The 12,975-nt window shown below is 42.9% G+C and overlaps 1 pseudogene; it reads right to left on the reverse strand.

The window, feature by feature from the left end:
- The window catches only part of LOC118362129 (WD repeat-containing protein 25-like), a 28,490-nt pseudogene continuing 15,515 nt past the window's right edge, over nucleotides 1–12,975 (reverse strand).

Consider the following 12,975-nt stretch of genomic DNA (forward strand, 5'->3'; position numbering starts at 1 on the left):
TCACTCGCAGGCCTGCTGGTGTGAGTGCAGTGTATTCAGCATCCGTGTGCTCTGCTGGCCGTAGAAGTGGACTGTGCCCCGTGACCAGTATGGACCCATCTGGAGAGAAAGTCACACAGCACAGCATAGACCTCCACCTAAACTCCCACACCATTAGCAACACACTAAAATAAATTAATAGACTATACACTGAGTGTACAAAACATTAAGGACACCTGCTCTTTCCATGACATAGACTGAACAGGTGAATCCAGGTGTAAGCTAGGATCCTATATTGATCTCCCTTGTTAAATCCACTTCAGTCAGTGTAGATGAAGGGGAGGAGACAGGTTAAAGAAGATTTTTAAGACTTGGTGCAACTCAATAAGCTGGAGACTCATCTCCCTCACTAGCTTTAAGCACCAGCTGTCAGAGCAGCTCACAGATCACTGCACCTGTACATAGCCCATCTGTAAATAGCCCATCCAACTACCTCATCCCCATACTGTTCTTTGATTTATTTTGAACCCCAGTTTATTTTCTTATGCTCCTTGTTTAATTGAAACTGTAATTATTTCCCATTATCTCTTACCTCATTTGCACACACTGTTGACTAAATGAGAACTTGTTCTCATCTTGGCCAGGTCTTGTAGCCTAACCTGGTTAAATAAAGGTGAAATAAATTAAATAAAAATATTAGGAAAGTGTCTTTAATGTTTTGTACACTCAGTGTACATTGCAAATGGCCCAGGCTCACATTTTCCACCTTTAGTCGGACACAGTGCACAAAATAATTATACATTTTGGCTATTCTTGCAAGTTTGCAATACTGAAGATCAAGATTGCATTGAGGTTGTAATCCTGTGCTGCCTGCCTGAGATTCCCCCTTACGCTACTATGTAAAGCCATTAGACTACCTTGTGAAAAACCCCTATATAAATCCAATCAATTATTATTACTGTGGCATTGCATGCATTTCATATACAGCACAAAGTTTACTTTATTAATGATGTCATCACATGAGAGGTTTCAAGATATAGACTTCCTATCCTATTGTGAGTAATAGGCATCTCAGTGCTGTTTTGCATATAACCCGTAAACTGGGAAAATAACATGCATAAATAAATGACATGTTTATTATGCTTATGTGTAACGAATCTCCTCTTGGTCTGAGGAAGAGTAAGAAGGATCGGACCAATATGCAGCGTGGTAAGTGTCCGTCATAATTTATTGACTGAACGCACAAAAACAAAATAACAAAGTGAAATGGAAGAAACGAAACAGTTCTGTAAGGTAACATACACTAAACAGAAAACAAACACCCACAAACAAGAGTGGGAAAACCTGCTACCTAAGTATGGTTCTCAATCAGAGACAACGATTGACAGCTGCCTCTGATTGGGAACCATACCAGGCCAAACACATAGAAATACCAAACATAGAACTAAAACATCAAATGCCCACCCCAACTCACACCCTGACCAACCTAAAATAGAAACAGACAACAGGAACTAAGGTCAGGACGTGACATTATGCTTGTTTATTGTAGCTTTGTTTTACACAACGGATCCATGTTGAAACTACACTTTAGTGACAGCTAAACATGCTTTCTTACATCAGCATGAGAGCTAGCTATGGGCTACTCACACGTTGGACAAATATTGACAGAAGAAAACTCAGCAGGTTCTTTCAATATTCATATCACACATATCTGAATGTCACATTCTCTCTGTGACTCATTAGCGTTATTGTTTCTGGGTAACCATGTCTGTTTATAGAGTACTGTAAATGACAGGCCGGAAGGAGCACTGCTATCAGCTATAGATCTGTGTGTGGAGCGTATGGATCTCTCACAGCCTAAACACCACTGACCTTGTGTCCCTCATACCGCCTCCTCTTGTCATTCTGTATGGCCGCTGTGCAGACAATAGGGCCATGTAGTTGTCATTGGTGTGCGCTACAAAGGAGTCTTCCTTGAGGTAAAGGGCTAGGCTGAGGCACTTGTACAGCTCCTGGATTCATTCAACTGAATGGTAGAAGGTCAGAGAACATTCAACTGGCTTGGCATTCATACTCAATAATACTGTATTTTCTGCCACAAAAAAAGTGTAATTGACTTAAATAGTCAATTTGGTCCAACACTTACATACATTACAGGGAGAGGAATTATTGTGTATTATGGAAGACAAAACAAGTTAGAGCTTTAAGATAGATACTGTACATACATACATTCCATTATTACTAGTTTTTTCTTTGCTCCTTAATTTAAAAAAAAAAAAATTCACCTTTATTTAACCAGGTAAGCTAGTTGAGAACAAGTTCTCATTTGCGTCCTGGCCAAGATAAAGCAAAGCAGTGCGACACAAACAACAACACAGAGTTACACATGAAATAAACAAGCGTACAGTCAGTAACACAATAGAAAAAAATAATGTCTTTATACAGTGTGTGCAAATGGCGTGAGAAGGTAAGGCAATAAATAGGCCATAGTCGCGAAGTAGTTACAATTTAGGAAATTAACACTGGAGTGATAGATAAGCAGATGGTGATGTGCAAGTAGAAATACTGGTGTGCAAAAGAGCAAAAAAGTAAATAAAAACAATATGGGGATGAGGTAGGTAGATTCGGTGGGCTATTAACAGATGGGCTACATACAGCTGCATCGATCAGTAAGCTGCTCAGATAGCTGATGTTTAAAATTAGTGAGGGAACTATAAGACTCAAGCTTCAGAAATGTTTGCAATTTGTTCCAGTCATTGGCAGCAGAGAACTGGAAGGAAAGGCAGCCAAAGCAGGTGTTGGCTTTGGGGATGACCAGTGAGATATACCTGTTGGAGCGCGTGCTACGGGTGGGTGTTGTTATCGTGACCAGTGAGCCATAAGGCGGAGCAAATACTTATAGATGACCTGAAGCCAGTGGGTCTGGCGAGGTCCAGCCGACTAGAGCATACAGGTCGCAGTGGTGGGTGGTATAAGGGGCTTTGGTGATAAAACGGATGGCACTGTGATAGACTGGATCCAGTTTGCCGAGTAGGGTATATGACATCTCCAAAGTCGGGGATCGGTAGGATAGTCCGTTTTGCAAGGGTGTGTTTGGAGGCTTTGTTGTGAAATAGGAAGCCGATTCTAGATTTAATTTTGGATTGGAGATGTTTAATATGAGTCTGTAAGGAGAGTTTACAGTCTAGTCAGACACCGAGGTATTTGTAGTTGTCCACATATTCTAAGTCAGAACTGTCCAGAGTAGTGATGCTAGTCGGGCGGGCGGGTGCGGGCAGCGAACGGTTGAAAAGCATGCATTTGGTTTTACTTGTTGTGACTAGGGTGGGCATTCTATGTTCCTTTTTTTATGTTTTTGTATTTCTTTGTTTTTGGCCGGGTATGGTTCTCAATCAGGGACAGCTGTCTATCGTTGTCTCTGATAGAGAACCATACTTAGGTAGCTCTTGCCCACATGGGTTTTGTGGGTAGTTGCTTTCTGTATTGTGTTTTGCACCTGACGGAGCTGTTTCGGTTGTTCTTTTTGTTATTTCGTATTTAGTGTTCAGTTCTATTTAATAAATCACGAACATGTACCACGCTGCGCTTTGGTCCTCACCTTCTTCCACCAATGGTCGTTACATTACTAGTGTTTTTGAGCAGTTGGAGGCCACGGAAGGAGTGTTGTATGGCATTGAAGCTCGTTTGGAGGTTAGTTAACCCAGTGTCCAAAGAAGGGCCAGATGTATACAGAATGGTGTCATCTGCGTAGAGGTGGATCAGGGAATCACCAGCAGCAACAGCAACATCATTGATATATACAGAGAAAAGAGTCGGCCCGAGAATTGAACCCTGTGGCAGGCCACTCGATTTCGTCTCTGCGTTATATTGGCATCGAACATGTCACCCTCCTAGGATAGGGGGTGACCTTGATAATTTATTGTTAAAACGAGAGGCTGCCTGGATATTTAATTTAAAGACCCTTGCTCCCTTCGGTCTCAACGTAGACTTTGATCTGAAGCCTTTCATGTGATTATTGTGACTCTGCCATTGTAATTGTTTGTAAGCTTTTGTAGTCAAATTAATTTATGATCATATGCTATCCATTTGTTGTTTGTATGCTGTTCTTTGTATGCCATTCTAATATTTGATAATTAACCAATGATATCAGGCCACTCTTGGCCATGATTACTGACACCTGTGTCTTTTGACACTACATAAACGAGTCATCCAGTGTTTGTGATTACTCCCTGATGAAGACAGCTTGGCTGTCGAAACGTTGGTAATTACATTTTTGCATCTGAGCTCCTAGAGTGTGAGGCTCTCTTTAATTTTCAAACCTCCATAGAGACTGCCAGGGGTCCGGACAACAGGCCCTTCCGATTTAACACACTGAACTCTGTCTGAGAAGTAGTTGGTGAGCCAGGCGAGGCACTCATTTGACAAACCAAGGCTGTTGAGTCTGCCGATAAGAATATTGACAGAGTCGAAAGCCTTGGCCAGGTCGATGAAGACGGCTGCAAAGTACTGTCTTTTATCGATGGCGGTTATAATATTATTTAGTACCTTGAGCGTGTCTGAGGTGACCAGCTCATAAACTGGATTGCACAGCGGAGAAGGTAGGGTGGGATTTAAAATGGTCAGTGATCTGTTTATTAACTTGTCTTTCAAAGACTTTAGAAAGGCAGGGCAGGATGGATATAGGTCTATAACAGTTTGGGTCTAGAGTGTCACCCCCTTTGAAGAGGGGGATGACCGCGGGAGCTTTCCAATCTTCAGGGATCTCGGATGATACGAAAGAGAGGTTGAACAGACTGGTTTTAGGGGTTGCAACAAAGGTGGCGGATGATTTTAGAAAGAGAGGGTCCAGATTGTCTAGCCCAGCTGATTTGTACAGGTCCAGGTTTTGCAGCTCTTTCAGAACATCTGCTATCTGGATTTAGGTGAAGGAGAAGCTGGGAGGCTTGGGCAAGTAGCTGCGGGGGAGTGCGGAGCTGTTAGCCGGGGTTGGGGTAGCCAGGAGGAAAGCATGACCAGCCGTAGAGAAAAGCTTATTGAAATTCTCGATTATTGTGGATTTATCGGTGTTGACAGTATTACCTAGCATCAGTGCAGTGGGCAGATGGGAGGAGGTGCTCTTATTCTCCATAGACTTACAGTGTCCCAGTTAGAGCGACAGGATGCTAATTTCTGTTATAAAAAGCTAGCCTTTGAATTCCTGACTGCCTGCATGTATTGGTTCCTGACTTCCCTGAAAGTTGCATATCGCGAAGACTATTCGATGCTAGTGCAGTCCGCCACAGGATGTTTTTGTGCTGGTCAAGTGCAGTCATGTCTGGAGTGAACCAAGGTCTATGTCGGTTCTTAGTTCTACATTTTTTGAAAGACAGTACATGCTTATTTAAGATGGTGAGGAAATTACTTTTAAAGAAAGACCAGGCATCCTCGACTGACGGGATGAAGTCAATATCCTTCCAGGACACCTGGGCCAGGTCGATTAGAAAGGCCTGCTCACAGAAGTGTTTTTGGGAGCGTTTGGCAGTGTTGGGGGGTGTTCGTTTGACAGCGGACCCATAGCGGATGCAGGCAATGAGGAAGTGATTGCTGAGATCCTGATTGAAAACAGCAGAGGAGTATTTGGAGGGCAAGTTGGTCAGGATAATATCTGAGGCAGTGATCTCTGAGATCCTGATTGAAAACAGCAGAGGAGTTTACGGATTTAGGGTTGTACCTGTTTGGTTCCTTGATAATTTGGGTGAGATTGAGGGCATCTGTCTTAGATTGTAGGTCTGCCGAGGTGTTAAGCATATCCCAGTTTAGGTCACCTAACAGAACGAACTCTGAAGCTAGATGCGGGTCATTCAATTCACATATGGTGTCCAGGGCACAGCTGGGAGCTGAGGGGGGTCTATAACAGGCGGCAACAGTGAGAGACTTATTTCTTGAGAGATTAATTATTTAAATTAGAAGCTCGAACTGTTTGGGCATAGACCTGGAAAGTATGACAGAACTTTGCAGGCTATCTCTGGAGTAGCTTGCAACTCCTCCCCCTTTGGCAGTTCTATCTTGACGGAAAATGTTGTAGTTGGGTATAGAAATCACAGAATTTTTGGTGGCCTTCCTAAGCCAGGATTCAGACACAGCAAGGACATCAGGGTTGGCGTAGTGTGCTAAAGCAGTGAGTAAAACAAACTTAGGGAGGAGGCTTCTGATGTTAACATGCTTGAAACCAAGGCTTTTTCGGTATCAGAAGTCAAAAAATGAGAGTGCCTGGGGATACGCAGGGCCTGGATTAACCTCTACATCACCCGAAGAACAGAGGAGGAGTAGGATGAGGGTATGGCTAAAGGTTATCAAAACTGGTTCCCCACCTTCACAATCTGCTGCATTGGGGACAGAGAATAAAAGGAGCAGATTTCTGGGCGTGGTAGAATAGATTCAGGGCATGGGTATGGCGGGGTGCGGGTACAGTGGAGGTAACCCCAGGCACTGAGTGATGATAAGAGAGGTTGCATCTCTGGACGGGCTAGTTATGCTGGGTGAGGTCACCGCATGTGTGGGAGGTGGGACAAAGGAGGTATCTGAGGTATGTTGAGTGGGACTAGGGGCTCCGCAATAAACTAAGACAATAATAACTATCCTAAACAACAGTGTACAAGGTATTTGACATTTGAGAGAGACATAAAGCGAGGCATAAAGCAATCACACGTGTTGATTGGGAGAGCTAGCTAAGACAACAACGGGTAAGACAACAACAACAGGTAAAATGGCGATGAATGGGCACAGAGGGTCGGTTAACTACAGTATGTTTCCACGGACAACATGGCTGAGGTGAAACAAGCTATGTCATGTCCAAAGAACTGGGAAGGTACTAACTGATAGAACTGGGGAAGTACTAACTGAAATTGTCCAATAAGAAACGCTCATTTCCATCCGTTGCAAAACATTTTGGTACAGTATGCCCTACTGAACATGTCCGTGGTCTTACATACATGGTAGATCTGTTTGGAGACCTTAGCAAAGGTTTGGAAGTCCCATGCGATGAGCATGCGCTCAGCAGAGTCCTGGCTGACTGAGTCACTGCTGGTCACAAACAGTTTGCAGAATTCCTGCTCTGTACACCCTCTGAGAAGAGAATATAGGGCATAAATAGAATAAATAAAACATGCTGGTGAAGCTTGGCTCCTCTAGCAGATATGACAATTCCATATTCTCTGCAACCTGCATTGACACCTTATCTCGCAGAACAAATTGCTGTTGCTTTAAAATGTACTAGCGGCTAGCCACTTGGGAACGTGCCAGTTTGAACTCATACCAAAAAGGCGTACAGTGCACCATAGAGTAGATCAGCATGCCTTGACAATGTTGTTAGCCCTATGAATTACTCTCTCTGTCTTGATGACTGAAGAGCCACAGAGAGATCAGACCTGGGTTCAAATATCTTTCAGATTGATTGTCGGATAGAGCCTGCTTCTAGTGCCAGATGGGCACTTTTATGGCTATTCCATTGGTTCCATTGTGAAATTATTCTAAAGAAATCAAATACTATTTGAATTCAGATCTAACAGAAATAGGCCTACAGTGCTGGGGAGAAGAGAGGGTTAATGATGCAGCTGACCTTGCAGGTATGGGCGTCCCAAGCCTTGACTTCTGCACTGTAACCCCAAGACAGGAACAATTCGGGGTCGTTGGGCTACACAGCCAAGCACATCACCTTGAACTGGTTCCCCACCTTCACGTCTGCTGTCTTGAGGAACCAAACAGAAACCGCCATAAGATCTCCCCAGAGAACCTCTAACAAACCTCTAACAAACATTTTACAAACAGGAGACAAGTACAGAACGTTACAGCTTTGATTAAGCATATATGACAGAGCAAATGGACACAGCCTCATTTTGAAAGTCATTAATCAATTTGCGTCCTCTCAAATGTATAAGTATGAAACTGGAGTGGTCGTCTTTGAAGTCGAGGAGTTTATCGTTGTCACTCGCCGTCCCATACCGCCAAATTCTACCTCGGTCGACGTTATTACGCTGTCAGATTGAACGTCATGTGCAATCACCTTTATGTATGTCAGTGTACAATATCTATGTTTTTGTAATTTTCCAGGATTTGACTAATGATACAGTGGCCTTCGCGAGGATTACCATAGAGCTGCTCCCATTAATCATGATCAACATGAAACTAGAAGAAAGCCTCTTTACAGGGACAATGACAGTAGCTACTGTATGTTTCCATTAACTTGTCCAGTGATTTTTTCCCCCCGACATTTTGACATTTTGAATAGAAATAAGATTGCTTGCTAGGGTGTATTTCCATTTAACTACCTGTACTAAATGTACTAGCGGCTAGCCACTTGGGAACGTGCCAGTTTGAACTCATACCAAAAAGGCGTACAGTGCACCATAGAGTCTTCAACTACCTGTGTAACTCTGTGTTGTCTGTTCACACTGCTATGCTTTATCTTGGCCAGGTCGCAGTTGCAAATGTTCTCAACTAGCCTACCTGGTTAAATAAAGGTGAAATAAAAAATTAAAAGTGTTCTTTAAAAACTGCTGGACCTAATGACCTAAGAAAAATACTTATTTGCCAAAACCTTACAGTGTTAAATACAAATGTATTGGTTGAAGTGTTTCTATTACCCATTCAGGCATATTACGCATTAATAAATTGGCGACAGTCTGCATGCCCTCCCACCTATCTTTCATATCTCAGGTAGCCCGTAACAGCCAGCATGTATAGAATGCAATCATTTACTAATATTTGAAATATTCTAGTAATTCTCATGTGCTAATATATTGCCACTGTCTGTGCCATGGTGAAACTTGCACTCCTGTAGATATGAAATAATTGAATTGTGAAACTTGCCAGTCAACCAGAAAAGTAAGGCAAAGCACTTCAGGAATTCTTGAAAGTCAGGACAATCCTTGTCCAGCGAAGAAACATATTTATAGTTGAGAAAATAGCTAATTTAGCAAGCAGTCAGCATTTAGAATTAAATGTGGAGGGGAGCCTTATAGTTATGCTGTGACATCACGTGCCCTGCGTACCTTCAAAAGGATTTGGCAATCATCAATCGTCATCAGTTTCCATCATAATTGTCACAATAAAGAAAGTTAGACAAAATAAAAATCCACCCCTGTCGAACGGATTTTTTTTTTGTCCATCTTAAGAAAATGTCTCTTATATCTGGTCTAAGACACTGCACCTCAGTACAACAGGTGTCACTGCAGTAGCTGGTTCGAATCCAGGCTGAATCACATCCGGCAGTGATTGGGAGTCCCATAGGGCGGCGCACAATTGGCCCAGCATTGTCCGTGTTTGGCTGGGGTAGGCCATCATTGTAAATAAGAATGTGTTCTGAACTGACTTGCCTAGTTAAATAAATCAAATAAAACGTAAATATATCTCCCCCAAAAAATCAGTTTATTTTTAATTTTTTACATTGCTTTTGTTGAAAAGGGTCAATGGAAACCTGTCTAGTGAGGGCTTCACTCTTCAGGTTCAAAGAAGACGTGTGTGTGTGTGTGTGTGTGTGTGTGTGTGTGTGTGTGTGTGTGTGTGTGTGTGTGTGTGTGTGTGTGTGTGTGTGTGTGTGTGTGTGTATGTGGGGGGGGTTACAATCCTTGTGGGTACCAGAGGTCCTCACAAGGATAGTAAAACAAGGAAAATTCAAGACATTTCATCCGTCCTCACAAGGAAAAATGCTATATTAGGCTTAGGGGTTAAGTTTAGAATTAGGTTAGATTTAGGGTTAGGAGTTAGGGTTCGGTTTAGTTTTAGGGCTAGGGGTTTGGGGTTAATGGTTAAGGAAAAGAGGATTTGAATGGAATTCAAATCCTCAGACCCCTTGACTTTTTACACATTTTGTTACGTTACAGCCTTATTCTAAGATGGATTAAATAAATAAAAATCCTCATCAATCTATAGACAATACCCCATAAAGACAAAATGAAAACAGGTTTTTAGATTTTTTTTGCAAATGTATTAAAAATAAACAGAAATACCTTATTGACATAAGTATTCAGACCCTTTGCTATGAGACTGGAAATTGAGCTCAGGTGCATCCTGTTTCCATTGATCATCCTTGAGATGTTTCTACAACTTGATTGGAGTCCACCTGTGGTAAATTAAATTGGAAAGGCACACACCTGTCAATATAAGGTCACACAGTTGACAGTGCATGTCAGAGCAAAAACCAAGCTATGAGGTCAACGGAATTGTCCGTAGAGCTCAGAGACAGGATTGTGTCGAGGCACAGATCTGGGGATGGGTACCAAACCATTTATGTAGCATTGAAGGTCCCCAAGAAGTGGCCTCCATCATTCTTAAATGGAAGAAGTGTGGAACCACCAAGACTCTTCCTCGAGCTGGCCGCCCGGCCAATCTGAGCAATTGGGAGAGAAGAGCCCTGGTCAAGGAGGTGGTCAAGAACCCGATGGTCACTCTGACAGAGCTCCAGAGTTCCTCTGTGGGGATGGGAGAACCTTCCAGAAGGACAACCATCTCTGTAGCACTCCCCCAAACAGGCCTTTATGGTAGAGTGGCCGGACGGAAACCACTCCTCAGTAAAGGGCACATGACAGCCCGCTTGGAGTTTGCCAAAAAGCAACTAAAGGACTCTCAGACCATGAGAAACAAGATTATCTGGTTTGATGAAACCAAGATTGAACTCTTTGGCCTGAATGTCACCTCTGAAGAAAACCTGGCACCATCCCTACGGTGAAGCATGGTGGTGGCAGCATCATGCTGTGGGGATGTTTTTCAGCAGCAGGGACTGGGAGACTAGTCAGGATCAAGGGAAAGATGAACAGAGCAAAGTACAGAGAGATCCTTGATGAAAACTTGCTCCAGAGCGCTCAGGACCTCAGACTGGGGCGAAGGTTCACCTTCCAACAGGATAACAACCCTAGGCACACAGTCAAGACAACGCAGGGCAAGCATCGGTGAATGCAGGGGTGGCTTCTCTGAATGTCGTTGAGTGGCCCAGCCAGAGCCCAGACTTGAAACCGATCCAACATCTTTGGAGAGACCTGAAAATAGCTTTGCAGCAACGCTCCCCATCCAACCTGACAGAGCTTGAGAGGATCTGCAGAGAAGAATGGGAGAAACTCCCCAAATACAGGTGTGTCAAGCTTGTACCATCATACCCAAGAAGACTCAAGGCTGTAATCACTGCAAAAGGTGCTTCAACAAAGTACTGAGTAACGGGTCTGGATGCTTACGTGAATGTGATATTTCTGCTTTTTATTTGTAATAAATTTGCAAGCATTTCTAAAAACTTGTTTTTTCTTTGTCATTATGGGGTATTGTGTTTAGATTGATGAGGATTTTAAAAATATATATAATTTAGAATAAGGCTGTAACGCAAAAAAAATACATGTGGAAAAAGTCAAGGGGTCTGAATACTTCCTGAATGCACTGTACAGTGAGCACCAAAAGTATTGGGACAGTGACACATCACTTTGGGTGACATTGACTATGAGGTTAAAAGACACACTGTCAGCTTTAATATGAGGGTATTTTCATCCATATCAGGTGAACCCTTTAGAAATGACATACTTAACTTTTTACTACTTTAATACACATAAGGGATTTTTTCCCAATACTGTTGGTCCCCTAAAATGGAGCTATGTACAAAAAGTGATGTTATTTCTAAACGGATCAGCCGATATGGAAGAAAATACCCTAAAATTAAAGCTGACAGTCTGCAATGTAACCTCATTGTATCATTTCATTTCATTTCAAATACAAAGTGCTGTAGTACAGAGTCAAAACAACAAAACATCTGTCACTGTGCCAATACTTTTGGAGCTCACTGTATGTGTGTGTGTGTGTGTGTGTGTGTGTGTGTGTGTGTGTGTGTGTGTGTGTGTGTGTGTGTGTGTGTGTGTGTGTGTGTGTGTGTGTGTGTGTGTGTGTGTGTGTGTGTGTGTGTGTGCACGTGTGTGCACGTGTGTGTGTGTGTGCGTACGTGTGTGTGTTGTGCGCACGTGTGTGTGTGTAGATGAGAAGAGCCCTGCATCTGTCTCTCTCAGCTTTGAACTGATTCCCCTGGCCACTTCAATCCCCCCTGCTCTGCCCTCTCTGATCCAAAATCCAGCAAAGCAATTACCCTGTCAGTGTCCCATCCGAGACCAGGGACCAGCGCTGACACACCACCACCGGCAGCCACTAGCCGTATCACCATTTAGAATCAGTGTTAGCCACCGTCGCTGGCTGCTATGCTAACAACATGCCGTTTCTGTGTACTCTACAAGCCCAGGCATCACAGTTGATGGATGTTGAAACAGATTATAAAACAGCCATAGGTCTACCTGATCATACGCAGACTTATTATTATTGGGGGAGGTATTTGAGGGTGACTGCCAAGTCTTGTTAGAGATAGGCCTATAAAGTAGAGCAGAGCTGTGTATTGCACATGTACAAAACATTAAGGACACCTGGTTTTTCCATGACATTGACTGACCAGGTGAATCCAGGTGAAAGCTATGATCCCTTATTGATGTTACTTGTTAAATCAACTTCAATCAGTGTAGATGAAGGGGAGGAGACAGGTTAAAGAAGGATTTTTAAGCCTTGAGACATGGATTTTGTGTGTGCCATTCAGAGGGTGAGTTGGCAAGACGACAATTGAAGTGCCTTCGGTAGTAGGTATGGTAGCAGGTGCCAGGCGCTCCGGTTTGTGTCAAGAACTGCAACACTGATGGGTCTTTCAAGCTCAACAGTTTCCTGTGTGTATCAAGAATGGTCCAACACCCAAAGGATATCCAGTCAACTTGACACAACTGTGGGAAGCATTGGAGTCAATATGCTTTCAACACCTTGTAGAGATATGGTCTAGACAATGTAGCAAAATAAGGAAAGAGTGGGTTCTGAAAATGAAATTGCCAAGACAACATTTGTGGTTGTTGGTACCGTATCCAGAACCAAGCGTGTTTTACTTGCTTTTGTTGAATGTTTTCATGTGTGGTTGTCTTGTCATTTATTTTTATTTTTTTTCACCTTTATTTAACC

The sequence above is a fragment of the Oncorhynchus keta genome, chromosome 29, assembly GCF_023373465.1.
Source record: "Oncorhynchus keta strain PuntledgeMale-10-30-2019 chromosome 29, Oket_V2, whole genome shotgun sequence".
NCBI lineage: Eukaryota > Metazoa > Chordata > Actinopteri > Salmoniformes > Salmonidae > Oncorhynchus > Oncorhynchus keta.